Raw genomic sequence first — 21,627 nt, forward strand, 5'->3', positions numbered from 1 at the left:
AAAGAGCCCCTGTTATGGGTTTTTGGGTATATCATTAAAAATTAAGTGTCAGGTGAACGCCCCTTTACCTTCAGACGCTAGCGGAGCACAGGAGATCACCTGATTAATCATGATACGAAGATGACGATCACTGACAGATAAAGATGCCGATGGGTGGAAAAAAGTGTTAAAGTTCATTTTCACAAAGATCTGACAGTATAGCCAACCCAGTGCTATGTTTGCTCCTGTTATTTTTCTAATTTTTGATACAATACCCTATGCTGCAACGTGGTATTCGCCGGCCATTTGCCATTAAAGGAAGGAGCAGTAGAGACTATTATGTATGTGACTTTATCAGTAGTTTGCAAGATATGTGTTAAATTGTGTATTGTAACTTGTAATCACTCTGCGCAGCTTGTAATCACTTATCTATTATAGATCAGTGCTTGTGCTGTATCTCTTAAGCTAAATCTATATGGGGCTATTTCACATATCGCGTCCAAAGCCACATTGAAAATACGACGAGTGCTTCTTCCTTCTTGATTTAAATGCGTTTCTGAACTCGCGATACTCTGCCGTTTGTTTTTGCTATGTCCACCATCAGCTGTTGCTCACATGCATGGTGTGGTCAATTTTCAAAATATTAATAATAAACTTTTGCCACTGTGTGAAGTAATACTGAATGTGTTGTTAATATTACTTGGGGTTAGGGTTAAGAGTAGAGTAATATGCTGGTGTTTATCTGCATTGCTTTATTGCACTCCTGCATTGGGCTCACACATTCAGTACTCTGTGCTACTTCATAGCCTTGATGGGCGTTTCTCTCTGTCTCGCACTAAACCCAGTCGACCAATCACAACAGACTGGGTCATCGGACCAATCACGCAAATGAGGGGTTTGGGAACAAATGAATCGCTGAACAAATCATGGGAGTCATTGGGATAATTAGGTAAAAATAGATGCATATTATAAGACATTGAAAGCCAAACCAAATCAAACTATGACCTTTTATAATGCATAATAGAGGCACTTTAAAGCTGAATTTTCATCATCATTATTCCAGCCTTTAGTGTCACGTGATCTTGAAATAATAGCATTATGATTATTTGCTGTTCTGACATTTCTCAAATTCAAATGTCATATTTATTGAAAGTTCAGATTGTTTGTTTACTTTTTAAATGTTTGTTTAGATGTTCATATTTGTCACATACAGAGTCAGCTTTCTCATTATTGTTAGTCAGAAGCAGTTTTATGCTCTGTAACAAAACGTTAAAATCAAATTAATGCATTTTTGCTAAACTTATTTTTTCTTAAGGAAAAACTGATTGATATACAAACATGCATATGTATTAGGGCAGCATGATATTGGAAAAATCTGATATTGCGATATTTCATTTTTCTGCAATAAATATTGGGATATGAATAGAGTTTAAATAGATACTTTAAATAGCTCTATTTGATGATTTTCTGATGAGTCCAACAGTATTCAGGTACAGAAATGTAATAATCACAATGGAAAAATGCCTTTCTTGCTTTGTTTTGTCTCATTTCTTGTACAAAAATCATGTAAAAACATTTTGTTTTCACCTTCAGAAGAACTAATTAAGGGGTTTTCCTTAAAATTATTTGCTAGTAGGGCAAGCAAAATAATATTGTTTTCACTTTGAAATGTAGATAGTTGGACTAAAAACAAGAAACAAAATATATATTTTGGATAAACTGTAGAAATGTCATATAAATATGGTAATTGAATACAATTCTGTAGCTCCTGGTCAACTATAAATCAGACTCAACATTGCATGTCTTTCGATGTGACCATTTCAGATGCGCACATTACGATATCGATGCTGAAACGATGTAGATATTAGTTGATAATTATTAAATGCATTTTACTATTTAATGTATATTATACATTGTATATTTAAACATTTATTCTGATTCTTCTTGCGTAACACATTTGAAATATAATTGGCTGTTGACTATTTTGCCCTTTTAGACCACTTTAGAGAAAACACCTACAACTGCAACTCTCTTATCAATTCGTGTCAGCCTAAGACTCTGCACTTTTGTAATTCTGATTCACCATTCTTGGCCATCCCAACCCCCTACGGCTTAATGTCTATTACACAGATCAAAGGAAAGACCCACAAAAGGGTGATTAAAAACATAAGGAAGAATTAATTTAGAACCTCAGCCATGGTCTCGCCGTCTCTAGTGCTCATTAGGTAATGAGCTAATGCAATGTTTCTTCATTATTTAATCTAGCAAAGAACCTACCGCTGATTTAGGCATGTCTAGACGCTGAACGGCAAGGGATGAGAACTCCACACATCAGCAGACCACAGGACGATCACATGACACGCAAACGACAACTAATGCTTACTACAATATCAAAAGGTCATCAATAAAACAAATGTCAAGCCTAAAAAAAAGTGGTTTAACACAGCTGCCAATCGAAGTTAAATCTAAACCGCGGAAGATCAAGTTTCACAAGTGGGCTTTTTTTCTCACACTCTTCTGCTGTTGTCCTTACATAGGTAGTATCCTTTAATGAAAGGTCCAAGAACAGAAATCGTGCTTGCTTTGTTCCACAGCCCTGATCTTGTTCCCCCATAACGCCAACCCCACCCATGCTCATATTCTTCTGCTTTATCGTGGGATGTGTGTGTGCATGTGTGCACTCAAGTTCTAGACACACAAAAGCATTACCAGATCTTCACAACGACATGACCCATGTGTGTTTTCCATATGCGTCAGTTGTGTATGGGACAGTTGAGTGGGTGATGATGATATAGCACAAGTGTGTGTGCTGGTGGGTTCGACTGGGGGGGATGAGGGTGTGAATGAAAAAGGGGAAGACACCACAAAGGAAACTAGCACCCACTAAGACGAACAAAGCATTCTTGATTGCCTTTTGTGATTCGATGCTGCATTATGGTCTGGTACCTTTCATCCAACAATGATGGAAGGATAAGAAAGAGGGTGGGGGAGAACTGAAAGTGGGCTTGTGTGAATGTGCTATAACAGACACACTCAGAAAGACTCCAAATCCCCCTTTCTGGGTGTGTATTTCAATATATTTTAAATAAGAATAAACACAAGCATTGGCTTTGTCTCAAAAATCCATGATGATCTTCGGTTTTCCCAGACCCTTCTGACTTATTAGAGCACATCCCATTGGGACGATAAAGACTGCATTGCCTCACACACAAACACACACACACACAGACAGACAGACAGACGGTCTGTCATGGTAAAAATGAAAGTTTTACTTCCCCTTCTATAATCTTTGGCTATAGTCAAAGACACAGTGGTCTACTTCGCTCTTTGATCGTTCAAACTGAAAGGGCATGTCCTTCTTTGATTGCTGAAGCAAGATTTTAAACTATAAAATTTAATGATACATGTGGGCGGATTACAAAAGGGTTTTTTAAGCATCAAAACAACAAATGTGCAAGGCAGCTTTATTTATTTATTGTACTTCAGCATGTGTCCTATTTAATTTCTCTTTTTCCAAGTCAAAAAAAAAAAGACTATTACCATGATTTGCAGACTATAACAACTGAAATGTCAATGTAACAAAAATATTCTAGGGCAGTGGTTCTCAAACCTTTTTCACCAAGTACCACCTCAGAAAAAATTGTCTCTCCAAGTACCACCAATGACCAGTGTTGAAATATAGTAGTGTAGCAGGCCTAATTAAGCAGCTGCAGATCTGCACAGTTCACAAAATAGGCAGATTCATTCCCGTTATGTGGAATATTTATTATTGTCACCGCTTTAAACGTTATAAATATTTTGAACATTAACTGTGCTTACAGTTAAAAAAAAAAAAAAAGTTAAATGTGCTTCTAAAACTAAAATGGTACCGTTCCTAAAAAGTAAAAAGAAAACTGCTCTAATTAAATGTTAAAGTATTAATATACAGTAGCCTATTAATCAAAACCTGGACCTCATAAATATAGGCTATATGTAGGCCCACACACAGATATTTTGCCCATCATTAATACTGTTTATTTACTTGAGTAAATGTGTGTAAATCTATATTTATTCAGTTTTTTAATTAATTTCAGTAATATTATTGACTAATATAAATTTGTCCATCTGGTTTATGTACAATGCAGTAGTAGAGTAATATTTTCTGTCTTTTAGTAGATATATTATATGGGAGACTTGCTTTGTTTACCAAATAAAGTGAATCTAATTGTATTTACATTTTAAACATTAAATAAAATTAAAAAGGTATTATTTATATTTCACAAATTAAGGTTATGATACTCCCAAAATAATTCCGCAGATTTTTACCAAAATTCTCAGCAGAAATAGCAAAAAATGTCTGCAGATTCTGTCTGGCCCTAGTTTTATGGTATCATATTCATATAAAAACTCTTTTTTAGATACATTTTGTCATGTATTTATGACTTAACTTAACTTGCATTTTAAATAATTGATTCAAATTGACATATTTAAATTAAATCTGCTTGCTGCGCGTTAAAAGTTGGCTTCGTGTGCCAGAAAAGCAAATCATTAAACCATACCTGTCAACATTGGGATATAAAAATACGGGATACGCTCCCAACAACCGCTACAAATATAGGGAGATTAGCTTCAAATGATAGAATGCATAACAAACATTAGACAATTGAAAATAAAATAAAAGGTTTAGCCTATGAAAATAAATTTACTGATCACATCGATGTTATCGTATGCGTCAAAGGGTTAAAAGTGTGTTCATTTTTTTTACTTATTCATCGATTTCTCTGCGTACCACTAGAAGGAAGCCTGTGTGCCACTAGTTTAAGAACCACTGCACTAGGGATACCAGGAGATATTAATCTTCCATCTTCCTCATGACTCATAAACAATCAGACTTGCGATTGGTTCATGAGATTAGCGAGTACCGATCAAGTCTAATGGAAATTTCCCAAGTGAAATGTGATTATTGGCCGATACTGATCTCCTACTGATCGATCAGAGAATTCCTAAAATATACCAAAGCATTGTCATCCATTTTTACAACAAAAGGATGAAAGTGCTGCTCCAAAATACTAATAAATTGCCATTTTAAATCTTTATAATTTGCCATTATCCCTCAAACCACTAGGTTTTACAGCACAAGTCGCCCGTTTAATGATTCCATTTATTAGGTCACTGTTTCCGCAGTTCACTTTCAACACAATCCACCATGTTTACGAACCAAACTGTCAAATGTTTTTTTTTTTTTTTTACACAATGCAGATGCTTACTTTTTTTATTTATTTTTAGTTCATGTGTTTAAAAATTCCTCCGGGTGCTCCGGTTTCGCCCACAGTCCAAAGACATGCGGAACAGGTGAATTTGGTAGGCTAAATTGTCCGTAGTGTGTGAATGAGTGTTTGTGGATGTGGATGTTTGTGAAGGGCATCCGCTGCATAAAAACCTGCTGGATAAGTTGGCGGTTCATTCCGCTGTGGCAATCCCAGATTAATAAAGGGACTAAGCTGACAAGAAAATGAATGAATGAATGTATTATTTTTAAAAAAGATATGCATAATAAGTGTATATGAGGAAGTCATGAAATGAAAAAAAAAAACAAGTCAAGAAACAAAGGTTAACTGTTATTGACCTTCACATCACGGTCTCACATGACTTTCTAAAGAATATATAAATATCAAGAAATGAATCATTATTGTATTTGATTGACAGGTTATCATAAGCTTAGTTTCCATACTTCATTTATTCACATTTTTTAAATAATGCTTAAAAATAGTAATAATAATAGTAATAGAAATGCCAAGACACACATTTTAAAAATAAAATCTTTAAAATGTTTATCTGATAAGAAAAAATGTGCATAAACTACAATGGAAACACATTTACCAAATAAATTCCAGCATGCCCACCAAAAAATGTCTGCGATTTTGTTTTAACAGATCATGTTATAACTAAAATGTGCAAAATGAGTCAGCATTGACTGACATAGCAACGAAAATCCCACATTGTAAAATACCTATAATGTTTATTTTGGTCATTCTAAAATGCTATAGCCAATGTCCATCATTAAAGTAGTTAGCTATTATTACCAGTTAACTGTTGCTGAACTTCACATCACTGCCTCACATTGCTTTTCTAAAGAATCTATAAATATCAAGAAATTAATCTTGTCATTAGCTAGTCATTAGCTAGATTTCCATACACCTAATTTTAGGGATGTACCAATATGGGTTTTTGGGCTTATATCGATAACCAATACTTACAGAGTTATTAACACAACAATACCACACAAAGAAAGGATAGACTTTGAAGGAATAAACAATGTGGGGAAAGCTCCATTAGTGCACTTGACAAGTCTAAACAAGTTCCTCCTACGCATGCGCCAGGTAGGCAGTTCTTTACAATTACGTAATCTATTGGCTTAAAAATATCGGTCTAATTTTGATATTGGATCAATACGATAACATTAAAAATAGCATTTATGGGCTGATAATGATATGGCTGCCGATATATCGCTTTCATCCCTACTTATTTTATGCACATTTTTCAAATAAGGCTTAAAAATTATTGTAATAATAACAGTAATAGATATGCAAAAGACACACATTTTAAAAATAAAATACATAAAAGGTTAATCCGATGAGAAAAAATGTGTGTAAACTATGATGGAAACACATTTACCGAATAAATTCCAGCATGAACATCAAAAAATGTCTGCAATTTTGTTTGAACAGATCATGTTATAACTAAAATGAGCAAAATGAGAGCATTAACTGACTAAGCAGCGAAATTACCACATTGTAAAAATACCTATAATGTTTATTTTGGTAATTTTAAAATGTTATAGCCAATGTCCATCGTCAAAGTAGTTAGATATTATTACCTTCCAGAACGGTCTTGAGCTTTCTAAGAAAAAGGCCCAAAGTGGCTTCTGCTACTGCAGCAAATTTCTTTCTTTTTTTTTTTGATAGGGAAAAAAAATAAAAAAAACAAAGATTAACTATTACTGAACTTCTCATAACTGCCTCACATTGCTTTTTAAAGAATAAATAAACATCAAGAAACTAATCAGGGGCGAGGTGGTGCAGTAGTGCTGTCGCCTTACTGCAAGAAGGTCGCTGGTTTGAGCCCTGGCTGGGTCAGTTGGCATTTCTGTGTGGAGTTTGCATGTTCACCCCGCGTTTGTGTGGGTTTCCTCCGGGTGCTCCGGTTTCCCCAACAAATCCAAAGACATCCGGGTTAGGTGAAATGGGTAAGCTAAAATTGTCCGTAGTGTATGTGTGTGAATGAGAGTGTATGAGTGTTTCCCAGTGATGAGTTGCAGCTGGAGGGGCATCCGCTGCGTAAAACATGTGCTAGATAAGTTGAACTCAAACACAATATGCGTCCCTTTAATGTTGCATGGTCATTTATAGGAACTTCCATGCCATCAAAAATCTGAAACTATCTACGCCAAACCTTTTGTTTACATTAAGCACTGCCGACTAGTTAAACTTTTTATTTTTTAATTTGACATCCCTTTAGAGTGCGTTTACACAACAATGTACTAAAAACAAAAAAAAGTTCCTTTAAGTTTTTGAAAAGTTTTGAATACAGGTATCAATGTTGTCAAAACAACCTCCATTCAGACAGATCTGCAGAAACGACTAGAATCGTTTTTAAAAAGTTAGCACTTCCAAGTAGTTCCCTCATTCTCTCTTTTTATTGTTGAAAATGGTGTTGTGTAACTGTTAGGGTTGGGCATCTAAGCTATAATGCCGATCCGATACGCATCTCGATACAAAGAATACGATCCGATATATTAGCGATACATTTGTGACAATACGATTCACACCCATATCACGATACAATGCGATAATGCAGCACTAACTAATTAGATCAAGTTTATGAGATTGTGTGAAAGAGGATGCTGTGCCATTGAATGAGTTTGATTATTTATTAACCAAGCAAAACCAAGTCTTTTTTTACAAACTGGCTCTTCTCTCAGAGCCAGAGTGTCAGTTTACAGTAGAGGGCCATTTTAGAACCTATAGCACATATTATTTAAGGATTTTCAAGATAAACAGAATGTATAAGTGCAATATATATAAAATATATATATGTATTTGCACTCTTTCAACATAAAGGTTGAGCATTGCACAACAAGAATTGTGATTTAACTTTTCAACTATGAAAACAAGTTTTACAAAGATATATTTTGCCACTGAATATTCAAAACTTAAGGTGGTGAACTAGCAGTGTTATGCTGCTTTGAAACATCACTGTCACTGTAAACAACAGGCTAATAAAAATATAACAAACCAGCAATCTTCTTGCTGGGAGGTGGTCAAACTAACCACTGTGCCACCGTGACACCCATTATTTTTATCATTATTAATATTATTATTATTATTATAAATAAATAAAAATTAACAGGAGTAGTTGTTTAAAACCTTTGTTCTCCGTGACACTAGGCTGAATATCTTTGCAGATGAACAATGCAGTAACATCCGTTATTGGCGTAGAGCGCACAAAACTGTTGCGAATGGAAAAAAACTTGCAATGCTTTTCTCACCACTTTTGGAGCTGGTAGCTACAGTTGAAGCAGAGCAGGAAGCCGGGGATGCAGGAACACTGGAAGATGCTTTCACAACAACACCGTGGCGCCGCTTCAAGTGAGATTTCAGATTAGTCGTACTGCCCGCGTATTTTACAGATGCGCGGCTCATTTTGCAAATTGCATCTGTCCTGTCATGTCGTCCATCCTTAAATCCATAATGTTGCCATACTTTAGATTTAAAACTCAGTGGGGAATAAAATGTTTGTTTTGCTTCTCGCGCTTTCTGAGGGCGCACCACTAGCTTCATCCGCACACCTGATACACTGAGTTGTAGTGTAAGTGTACACATCCGCAAATCCGTTGCTAAGGCTTACTTTATGTAGGTCGATTAAATTATGCGCCAAAAACAGGTTGACAACACTTGCTAATAAATAAAAAATACATTCTATATTAAAAATATAAGCTGTATCTTGGAAGAACCGATGCATCCCGCAAAAACCGATGCATCTCAATTTGCTTCCAAAATTTCATTCATCCTCTGCTGCTCAACCGATGCACTCGCATCGTGCACGCGCATGACCGCGTATCGATACATATCGGTTAATCTTCCCATCCCTAGTAACTGTGAATGTGCCCTCAGTTATCATGTCTCTTCTTGCTTAAGGCACCAAATGAGCCGGGGCTGCTACTGGTGCCCTCAAAAACAACTGGTGCATGATGCACTTCAATTTATCGATCCAAAGCAGATCAAATTCAACAGGCTAATCAGGGCTGGATATGTTACAGAGGGAAGTCAGAAATCATATCATGTGGGTTTTTAACTGTATTACCGACACAGCGAGCCATGAATCTAATAGACAACACTGTCTGAGTTTGAGTTCGTTTTTCCGCAATATTGAGTTTCTGAGTCTTCGCTTTGACATGTCTGTGCAGTTGTTTTCATTTGCATCACAACATAAGTCTCATCAGTGATCCGTGCATTCGTCACGAGTCATTTCAGAACACATCAAAAACTAAGGGGGGAGGCGAGACCTAACCAGACCTACAGATTACACAACGTCAATGCTTTATTTGACTATTTAGGAGAAGTGTGGGGCCACTCTTTCACTAAAATAATTCACATCTTTGTCTAAAAGTTTACCGCAAGTTATGCAAGAATGTCAACGGCTTCATTTAGTTTCTGCAAAAAAACAAGATGAAATTGTGCAACGTCTGTTTCAACAAATGATTGCAAAAAAAAAAGAAGTGACTCCAACAACATCCCAGCAGAGAGCACAGATCCAGGCTATTGTCATGCGAAAACTCCCCTCCCTCCTGTGTGGGCAGGATCCATGTCTTTCTGGCTCTCATGGACATTCATGACTTTGCGTTAGCATGAGGATGGGACTGATCCCATCACAGATGCCACAACTGAAAGAACAGGTTTGATGGACAAAGCCCTCCTTCCACAATTTAATCTGCCGAGCTCTACTGAGCAACCCGGCTCTTCATTCCAACGGGGTTTCCTCGGTGGGCTTCTTCCAGGTGCTCAAACAAAGGCGGTCAGGGTAACAATACGCTGTCTACCAAAAAGGGGGAGGGTGTTCCGTTATCTCTTTCAGTACCTGCTGGAAACCTAATGCAGTTGGACGTACTGATGCCCGGTAGGCGTCTGAAAACCACACTGTGACCACATCACTACATTTCCAGCGCTTTTTACAGAGTACTTCAAGCCACAAATCGTTCAGCATGTTTTACAGCTCACTAACACACAAATGATTTGCAAACCTCTTCGTGGCCAGTAAAATGGTTAGCATTATCATAGCACAACAGAGAGACAGATTTACAGAGGAAATGATGCTGATGCAAGGTTTCGAGCTGTCATGTCAATGTCCGCATGCAAGTTCTCGCTTGGGTTTTGCTTGATGCAGGGGTGTCAAACTGAGTTCCTGAAGGGTCGAGGTGTCTGTAGTTTAGTTCCGGCTCTGCTTCAACACACTTCGGCCGCGGTCACACACTGCACTTTTTCAATTCAATTCAATTCAATTCAATTCAGCTTTATTTGTATAGCGCTTTTACAATGTAGATTGTGTCAAAGCAGCTTCACATAAATGGTCATAGTAACTGGATCAGGGTAGTTCAGTTTTTAGTGTTTAAGTTCAGTTTAGCTCAGTTAAGTGTGGTTTGAAGTCATTATTGAGAGTCCAAACACTGAAGAGCAAATTCTGCAAATTTTGCCTCATAGTCTTCCATTTATACTCTTGCTAATGTGGTAGGCCGGAAACGCAAGCTCGTGCAAGCTCAAGCATGGTGAACTCTGACCTGCGAAATCGCGTCACATGATTGCATGAGAGCAATAGTAGATGGTCTCTCCGTAAAGAAATCTAAAATAAGGAGCAATCACTCACTATTTTTATATTCTAATAATCTTGTTTAATCAAGCGCCATACATCAGATTTTTACATGCTCAAACAAAGTGTGACCGCGGCTTTACCTGTTGGTTTCAAACTAGCCCGAAGGGCTAAATTCATTTAATCATGTGCGTTTAATTATGGTTAAAGCTAAACTGTGCAGAGCTGAGGCTCTCCAGAAACTGGCTTGGACTCTGTGATGTAGACCAACTTGAACTCCGACTTTACCTTGACTAACCAATTATTTAAAGTACAAGTACATATAAATTATTCCTAAAAAAGGACAGTTTGGCCATCACTTACACACCCAAATCTGTTTTTGTTCTGTGACCAAGCTTATGATGATATCAAACTTTCTTGATGTGATTGATTTTGTCATGGCGTACGGTGTTATCATATTGACCTATGCTACAAAAAAAGTTACTTAAGCAAAAAAGACCAGGAAATTTGCTTTATTGTATAAAAATGTAACAATTGTAACCAAATTAAATTTCAAAATGATAAAGTACAAAAGGTAATACTAATGTATTATCTATTTATTGTTAAACTCTTATTTAATAAATTAAAATCAACAATTAAAAAAAGACAGTGACAATGATATTATTGGTTTAAAAAACTGTTTAAAATTGAAGCTAATTAGTTTTTAACTTTATTTAATAAAATGAATGCAATTTGTAATTAGGATTACGATGTTACTTTGGTATTGCTCATTAACTAAGAAATGAACATCACTTTAGATAAATAAATAAATTTTATAGAAGGCCAAACTAATATATAAAGATGTTAATGTTTAAAGTTTATTTAAGGTACCGTGAAATTAAAAGTTTTTTATTTATATTAGTGGCTGTATGTCCGTTTTAATAATATCTATAAGCTAATGTGCTACAAAAAAGTAAAGAAATTTGTGTTTAGAATATATAATCCTGATTTAAACATCCAAAGCCACAGTTTGTCACTTCCAAATGGATCATCGATTTTTTTTTCATGTCACCTTATACTTCATTACTCTTATCAAATACTCCAACCAACCAAATGCTCTCTAGTATTTGACATGCCCTGCCCCCATCAAGATCCTTTACATTTGATACGCTTGAGCTTAATTTCTCTCACTGGCAGAGCTGCGATAAGAACAAAACTATTGGCTGTTTTTTAAATAGGACAGGATCTACTTGTTTCAGTTGAGATTACATCAAACATTGCATAAAAATAGCACATTTAAAAGCACTTCACTGGATCTTTAAATAAAGCAAGTCTAAGCCTGCGTCTGAAATCGCATACTTTCATATTATATAGTGATTTGGGGCTGTTAAAAACACCACTGAAAATACAATGTGAATGTTCCTAAAACTTACTGTAAAAAAACACTAAAATTAATAAATAATTGTTCACGGTATTCTAAAGTGTCCACAAAATCAAAATTATTTTTAATATTAAAGATATTTTGCTAAATTACATTTTCATACTAAGGAAGTCATTGGTCTCAAATGCTGTTTATTCCCTATATCAGTGATCCTCAACCTTTTTATCATCGGGGAATGGTCAATGTTTGACAATTTTGCCGCAGATTGGGGGGGGGGGGGGGGGGGATTGGTGTTGGATGGCCAGAGGTTAATAGTTTGCTAGGCCAATTGTTTTCTCAGAGGACGTCAAGCTGTCACTGTGATACAAGTTTTAATACAAAGCACTGCAGTGTTTGATTGTTTTTCTAAGATAATTAGTCAACCGAAATGTGTACATTCCATAAAAGCCGAAAGTCAGTTCTTGTCAAGTGACTCGCGGTGCACTTCTCGCAACATTAATTCAACTGGTGCATCTAGAAGGTGCAAACGCATCTCGCGGTTTGTGAGCGCAAGCTCCATTTGAAATAACTTGCACAAACTCTAGAGAAGACGCAATGTGTAAACAGCCCCTAAAAGACCGCCATCATTTGCGCTCTCCAGCAGTTAATCTTCCTGCACAGACATGGTGGATTCACCTGATTTGTTGGCAAATGGGTTGCGGATCCATTCCTTGGCAGTTCGCAGGTCCTTCACTAGGCCTTTTCCCCTTAGCAAAGAAACTTTTCACTTATAGGTTCAATTTGGGCGCTCAGGTGACCAAGATGTGAAGCAAGACAAATTTTTAAATGTAAAAATGTAAAAAAAATGTAAAATATAAAAAATAGTTTAGACTCAGATAATAAATAAAACGGAAATAATTTATGAATTCTTGTGCTGCTCGTTACCAGTCACATGGCCTGGCGGTTGAGAACCATTGCCATATATGACCTTTAAACATGGGATTGGGTAAACAAATAGCCCCTTTCACACATACAGACCTTTCCGGAAAATTACCGGCAATTTTCCGGAAAGGTGTGTATGTGTGAACAGCCCCTTTTTGAAAATACCAGTAAATTCGTTCCGGCTATTTTCCGGAAAGAGAAGTTGTAACATTACCGGTAATTTGTCGGAATGCTGCGCTGTGTGAATGCAGAAAGAAGTTTGCCAGAAAGAGCACGTGCACGTCTAAAACGTGCTGACGTGAGATGTCTACTCTAGCTAATCAGAACACTCATACGCATTCACGTCCGCGCGATTTATGAAAATAAAAGCCTTTGAATAATTTTTCCAGACACCTTTAGCTGCTAGACGCTAGTCAGAAAACATTTATATGTTTCTTCTTAATGCCAACTGTGTAAATAATTATCGATAAGATGCTTATGATAAGCCGTTGTTTGTTTACCTTCAAGCTCCGCTTCCTTCAGTAGCTTGAAGCAGTGCTTCAGCTGGTGAGCGCCCGCCCAGCACACACACATACCATGTAACTTACATCTTGACATGCGAAAGTGTTTCTTTATATGTTTTCATCAAAGTTGTTCACAATTCTTCTCCATCCACAGAGTTTGTAATGTAGTCAAATGTCTACAAATATAAGCGCAGCCGTTTAGAGCTCATTTCTGGTTAATGATGTCAGAATTGACCAGTATTTTGGAATAGATGTGTGAATGGACTTTTCCGAAAAAATTCCTTAACGTCCTCGCCTGTGTGAACAGCTTTTTTTTTAATTACCGGTAAAGTCGTTCCGGAAATGTTCCGGATATTTACTGGTATCACTGTGTGAAAGGGGCTATTGACAGAGTTAAAATTTTTAAGTAAACTATCCCCTCAAAAATGTCACAAAAACCCTTTACATTATAATATTACTCTGCAAAACAGTTTGCATGAATGTATACTCCCAGAAACACAAACCATGGTTGTTCTTGTTTTAAATTAAGTCGTAATTTGTGCAATCCCTTAAAGTTGCTCAGACAGCACTGTCATTAATAATGTTGTTTAATCCCCTTTTTAAAAAAACAGCTATTTATTTTGCTAACTACACACAATTATGCAATTAGTTGCATTAAATTGTTTGCATTAGCCTGATCCATGACCTGTTTCTTAGGTCATGACCCAGAGATTTATACAATTTACTATCCAAAATACGCCTTCCTGCTGTTGTTCTGAAGTTAAGATCTGTGTACACCTGCACCAACGTTAAGCCGGATTTGGTGTTCTATTGAACATGGCAAATTTATATCAGTTAAAACGATGTTTTGCAAAAAATCAAAGCCATAAATAGTGATTATGCACAGATGCAAGACATTAATAGAAAGCGAGACCTTTAGAAGTTCTTCCATGACTTCAAAAGTCTATCTGTCCTAAAATGGACAACGTCTGAAACGCTGCTCAGTAAATATTTAGAAAGTTTCCCCTGAGCCTTGTCTGCATGTGTCTGTGTGAGACAGACAGATTGGGCTAAGTGACTGTGCTGTATACAACAGAAATTTATGGGATTGTGTTTGCGATTGTCATAACAGTAAATATCTACGCTACAGTTTGTACAGTTGCATCAAACGTTTAATAAATAAGTCTAAATCACTTTGTGTTTAGCAGCTCAAGCGAAGGCAATGCTTTGCTGCGACACTCCCAGTTCTTGGCACAAATACTGTGAGCTCCATATGCCGGCTGTGAGTTGTAACTTGCTCAGCAGCAGCCTCCAAAACAGAAGGCGTTTATTTAGTCCCAGCTGCCACACCCAGCAAAAGTGTTTTTCGGCTGAGCAAAGATGGCATGCTGCCTTATTATAGTGCAAGCGCTGAAGAACAGAAAACCCCAGCCTCTACTAATACCACCAAAGAGGGTTCATTATTGATTAGGATGATAGGGACAAAATGCTGTCCTGGTTGACATGTATTGATCAACCCTGAACAACAAAACATATTGGTTGACCAGAGATGACCGCGTTCCCTTATTCTCTGAAAAAATCTGTCATTATTTTCTCAAAACCTCAATGATTCATTTATGAATTTAATTGATGGATTCTCAAGTTCACTGACCTGAAATTAAATTCACTAATGGACTGGTACTTCTGTGGCGCTACAATCTGAAGATTGACAACCTCCTTTCCATTACAATACAACCAAGTGCATTCTTTAGAACATTTGTCCCCGGATAAATGAATAATGGAACAACATGAGCATAAGTGGTTTCATATTTGGCTGGATTATTCGATGCGATGCTGCAGATGACATGATGGATTCAGTCTTACTCCATGTAAGTTCTCTCAGGGCGTCCTGCAAGAGCACTGCCAAAATGCTCAACGCAAGAGTCCTTGAGGGATTGCTCCGCCTACACTGTGACCTGGCCCCACCCTTAACCCCTCATGTGACCAAGCCCAAGAATCCCACACTTCTAGTTCCCACCACCGCCTGCAACATTTATTTATCTTTCCGTTTGCTTAGATATCCGTTTATTTATTCACTTTTCTATTTAACTTCGCCTCGCATGCACAATCCCTCCTCGCTGACATCTGCATGCACATGTGCGATCCGAGAGTCAAGTCATGGGGTGCGAACCTCAATCAGAAACGCGTTTCTGGGACAGAGTTGAAATGAAGGTCAGGGGAATTCAAGAGAAAACGTCATCAGGTACCAATCATAAAGTCGTGCAACAACATCAAAATGAATACTATTACTATTACTGAAAGCGAAGCCATGAAACATTGAAAATTATTCTGAAAGAATGTTATGACTGCAATGATGAGTCATAATCATGCCTACACTGAATCGGTGCCTGCAGAACTCTGTGGAAAACTCAGCAGACTTCTATGGAATTGATGTGCCCGTCACTCACTAAGCTCTTGACATATTTGGAATCATTTGATAGTGCTGCAAGCTAACAAACTCCATCAAGTTCGAAAGCATTCTGCATAGTTCTACAGGTTTTCTGGAAACTCAAAATGTAAAAGTCTTTGGAAATTGTGCCCATTAGGCCGATTACTCGAAATGGAATTGCAATTTGAAACATTGCGATTAGTTCATCGCAAGAGGCTGCGATTAGAATAGGCATGGGCCGGTACAAGATTCTGATATTATATCCTTGGATAAAATTTTTTTCTAAAAATCACAGTTTCACTGTACCACGGTATTGTGATTACTACTCTAAATTATATTCTTTTTAAATGTCTGGATAAAAAACTAAAACTTTTTTCCCCTTTGACCACACTATATTTTATTTTGAGAAACATTTAAAATATGTTGGAACAGTGAACATGTCAGGCTAAATAATTCAAATGAATCATTGACTTCTGCTGTCTTCATTAGTTTCAAAAACACAGATTTCTTTACTATTTAAATGGCATCTTTGCATAACGGCATAATTTAGGAGATGTCCGAAAAAACAAAAAACGTAAATAAAAAATGTAAACATGTCTTAGGAACGGTATTGCAGAAATTTTAAAACCTTGACTTTTGCAAACCGCAGTATAGCTTCAAAACAGTTGTCGTCCCATGCCTAGATATGAAATATATTAGTTTTTTGCCCCTGCCTATAGCAAATGCGTGACTGTCGTCTGTGTGTGATAGTCTTACAAGCCAATTGAGTGAGGTAACTTTCATTCTGTCCAATTAGAATTGCACAATCGAGCTATGCGGAATGCCCACAATAAAAAAAAGAAACCAAAAAGGAAAGTGCGGACAAGTAAGATAATAGCGTCTGCTTCTTCAAAAGCATTAAAAGGCAAATAATTTCAAAGAAAAACATGGGAAAATTTTGGCTTCAAAGTCACAGACACCTAACAAAAATAGGTAATTTTTAAGAGCGGTCACAGAATTTTTGCCACGACTTACAGATTATGCAGTTAAAGCTTGATTACAAAATTAAAACGCAAATAAAAAAAATTATATATATATATATATATATATATATATATATATATATATATATATATATATATATATATATATATATATATATATATATATATATAATATTTTTTAAAAAAAATTGCAATTAAATATTATCCCCAAATCAGACAGCTCTAGTGCCCATTCATTGCACAGTGGGTGAAATTAAATAAAACCCACAGCTGAAGCATCTCTCACATAGACTTGGACTCAAAGTGTGAACGTGAATGAAGAACGCCGGCGGTGGTCAGCTGAGACAGCGTGGCAGGTTTTGTTCTGGTTTAATGAAGCATGGCATCACATGATGCCAACGCGGACTACACGCTGCCTATATCAGATCGTATCGCAGCTTGATAAAAATCTGCCTGCACCTCACCATCACCAGAATACACAACCCAACACCCCAAACAAGAGACTCTGTACACCCATCAACAGATCCAACACCTGATATCCCAGCCCGTCTTATTTTCCCACTCTAGTAATGCTGTTCCCATCCAATAGCGGTAAGCTATCCTTTAAGAAGCATGCAGAAATTCCCATGTGCTTCTGTAAGCACTCTGCATGCAGTCGGAGAAGAGACAAGATAATGCAATCACTCCATTTAGAGCTTTTAGGAGAATAGCCCGACCACGAACACATTTCACATCCACACTTGAGAATGATGGATGGACAACTCTCAAAGTGATAATCAGCATTTCCTCTCACATATCAGCTTATCTTGTAGAGGGAGGCATTGTGTACCTCAAAGCAGATTACAAAACATCTCGACCCCGTCCCTTTTTTCCTTGTCCTGTACAGAATGTACGACGGTGGTAGTCGGAGAGGTGCTGTTAGTGAATGATTATTTGGTGCAAATGGGACAGATGCATTTCATAGCTTGACCTAAATTCACAATGGCTTTTCAATGTAGCTTTGGATTCCAGTGAAGACAAATATCTGTACATACAATAGAGCTGACCTACATCTGTACAATTGTCTGGTTTTCCAATAAAACAGACAGGACGACCTTAAAGGGATAGTCTGTCCAAAAAAATAAAAGTCCTGTCATCATTTCTTCAACCTTAATACTTTTTTGTTTGTTCCTTCTGCCAAAAAAGCTGATGTTTACATTTACCATCAAGCACCATAAAAACTATTCACGCAAGGGTGAGTTTAGTTTGACATCTAACACCCTCAACAAATAATAACTTGAAAACGAAAACACTGTTATCAAGAATCGGGTTTCAAACCCATATGCATTTCTTTCTTCCATGGAACACAAGACATGCAAGGCCTCGGTTACCCTTCACTTTCCGTGTACAGGAAAAAATATGCAGTGAAAGTGGCAAACTGTTCTTCGCAGTCAAAAGGAAGTCATGCAGGTTAACATTAACTTGATGATGCGTAAGGCTTCATATGCACTCATATAGATCCTTTTGATGTTCTCAGCATCTGATTTTACATGCATTTTAAAGATGCTCTCCAAGTGCTGTCATTTGAAGAATCTCCTATTACGCCATAGTCTGTGAAAACGACTGCATTTAAAAATGATGATTCATGTTGTGGCACATTTTGTACCAAAGTATTGCTAAGGATAGGGTGTATGTTACTTTGTGCAATCTTTATTCATATTGCATTTAAGCAAACTAATGAAAATGCACTTGCACAAATGCAATCCTGCAGCAAAGCATGTGTCAATTTGCATTTAAGGCAAATGCTGACTAACTGTCACTTGGGGCAAATTCATAACTGATAAGTAGGGCCAGATTTATTTTGCTGAATTATTTTGGGAGTATCATACCTAAAAACTTCATATATGAAATAAAAATATATATTTTTAACATTTATTTAATGCTTACAATGCAAATCCATCTAGATCAGACATGCCCAAACTAGGGCCCGCAGGCTAAAGTTGGCCGATGGTAACCCCTTGATTTACCCCCCATGGCATCTGAGAATGGTTTAGAGATCATATTCAAATTAAATGCAACCGTATATTTGTTTGTTTCATTGCTAAGCTTAACAAAAACTATCAATAATTAAATGTTTCAATGTAAACAATGTAAATGAATTAGATTTAGTTTTAAAATGTACAATGCAGAGACTCTGGTTCGTGAATCAAGTCACGGGCAGATTCTGCTTGACTAGTGTATTCTGCATTGAACTCCACTGTGTTATAAATTTGATTGTTTTTATTGCAATAAGTTCTAATTAAAAAGTTATACTGCATCAGTTAATAAGTATTTTTTTCTATTTATTTTTTAAAATTATTAAATTAATCACGAAATTAGGAATTATTGTATTTTAATGCTAAATAGTTTGTTATATTTATCTTTGGCCCTCGGCTGTCACTGATATTTGGTTTTTGGGCCTTTCTACAAAAAAAGTTTGGAAACCCCTGAACTAGATTCACTGATTTGATGAAAAAAGCAAGTCTATCATATAATATATCTACATAAAGACAGAAAGTATGACTTTACACACTGTGTTGTAAATAAGTCATATGAACATTTTTATATTTGTTAATAATATTACCGAAATTAATTAAAAAAATATATATATTTATAAGTTTACACACATTTACACAAGTAAATAGACTCTGTGCATATAGTAATAGTATAGTAATCCGTGTGGGCCTTGTGATATGAAATAAAATGATCCTGCCATTAAGATAAAAAAAAAAAACGAATACTATTTCATCTTCATTAGTGAGCTATGCATAAGATGATTTTAGCTTCTCCCAACAAATCAGTGCACAAGAAACTTTTTGAAATCTCTGGGGCGTGATTGGAGAGCATTTTTTTTTTCATCCAGATTAATTCAGGCTTGCATGCTCTAACCAGAGATGCCCAAACTAATGCCTGCGGGCCACAGTTGGCCCATGTTAACCTTTAATTTTGCCCAGCATCCCATTTGAAAAGAGAGGGTGAATGTTGGGAAGGTGGTTGGCCTTTGACAGAGATTCTTTTTTCGATTTAAACCTAACCCCTTGCTTGTTTGTTTTATTGCTGAAATACAAAAAAAAGCCAACTGAAATTAAATTATTCAAATAAATACTGTAAATGAATCAGACTGTCACTTGACAAAAAATAATGCACAAGACATCGGCAAGCAAATCAAGGCAAAGACAGGAGCAGGTCGACTAGTGTTTTCGGCATCGAACTCGAATATGTTATAATTGTGATTGTTTTTTTTGCAATAAGCTCATTATAAAATGTAATAAATTACACAGCCTTCACTAATATGATTTAAAGCAATGTGTCTAGTTATTTTTAAACATTTGAGAATAAATAAGGAAATGACCTACAGCAAATGTAATGTAATACGGAGTGATATATTCGGTTTGGTATAAATCCCTCAATCAAGTTTGGCACAATCAGGTTTGTGCACCCTTGGTCTAAACAACAGAACTTGCATGTTTAGAAAGACTTCCCTTTATAACTGTTTCAGTTTTAACTAAAAACCCCCTTTCTAATTCAGTTCCAAAACAGAAAAAAACAATCACTGGTGAGGCTAAATGATGACAGAAGTGACATTTTAGGGCGGACTACCCCTTTAAGAGAGCAGAAGCATAATGGCATAAGAGAGCCTTTTGTCTTATTAATACATTTAAGAACAATGCCATCTTCACAACGACGGATAGACAAATCCCCACTGCAGGTTTAGCAATGACTACTAATGTTTTACAAAATCTCCCTGAGTGAGTCTCTGCAAGAAACTGTCCCTGTTGACAAATGAAGAGTGCTACAATAGACATGAAGTCTATTCTAGATGATGCAGGTCAATGTTTAACTGCATGCACGTTACACATTACATGGATGAGCAAACATTCGTGGCGTACTTTCTCAAACGTGATGGAAACTCTCACACTTCACACTTTTAGTGACACATGTGGAATATGCATGTGTCGAAAGCTTTGATAAGACTATCTCGCACAATTTCTTATCAGATCAATGGCTGAGCTGACGGCGAGAGAAACGTGTCGGTGTTGACAAATAAACACACAGCGAGTTACTGTTAAAGTGTGAATTTTTAGAAGTCGCCTGTCTTAAATATTTGCATAAGAGTGGTCATGTGGTGGTCACCATCGCACTGATAAGTAAATGAATGAACACATACTACTGTACTGTAACTCTACGGAGCATTTGACTTCGGTTGTAGGATGACTGAGATATGGGTATTTTAGTGTTGGCAAACTCACCCCATGTGCCGGCGGAGAGAAGAAGCGCGTGCAGATGTTTTTAATCTTCATTTACAAAGTTTACATGAGATTCCTTAATTCCCGATGGCTTGGTCGAGTCTTCAAGGATCCGTTCGCGAGAGCTCCAGAAATTCAACAGATTTAATAAAAGTCAAAACTTTTGCGGAGTGACTGCTGCATATCTGATCACTAATACAGCCATGGCTCGGATAAACATTAAAAAAAGCGAGATAAACACTCTTGGTTTGAGTTAACGACGCAGCAGTTACTTGTATTTCCCGTTTAATTCACAGATATGTAAAATCCACGCGCTCGTCGACAAGCAGCAGCCTCTCTCGATCTGAACAGGCGACGTAATACACGC

General features: G+C 36.7%; 1 protein-coding gene and 1 long non-coding RNA gene across 3 annotated transcripts in view; one reads left to right on the plus strand and one right to left on the minus strand.

Moving 5' to 3' along the window:
- s1pr2 (sphingosine-1-phosphate receptor 2) overlaps window positions 1-21,627 on the minus strand; it is a 55,574-nt gene extending 33,947 nt beyond the window's left edge. The window contains exon 1 of one of the 2 annotated variants that reach the window (XR_015479444.1): window positions 21,264-21,623. The gene's annotated coding sequence lies outside the window, so the exon portion shown is untranslated. 2 annotated transcript variants of the gene reach the window in all.
- On the plus strand, window positions 3,227-13,567 carry LOC147846079 (uncharacterized). Its single transcript, XR_015481328.1, has 4 exons — window positions 3,227-5,372; window positions 5,442-5,851; window positions 6,111-7,675; window positions 9,111-13,567. It is a non-coding gene; the product is annotated as an uncharacterized LOC147846079 (long non-coding RNA).

The sequence above is a fragment of the Danio rerio genome, chromosome 3, assembly GCF_052040795.2.
Source record: "Danio rerio strain M-AB ecotype USA chromosome 3, GRCz13ab, whole genome shotgun sequence".
NCBI classification, from domain to species: Eukaryota; Metazoa; Chordata; class Actinopteri; order Cypriniformes; family Danionidae; genus Danio; species Danio rerio.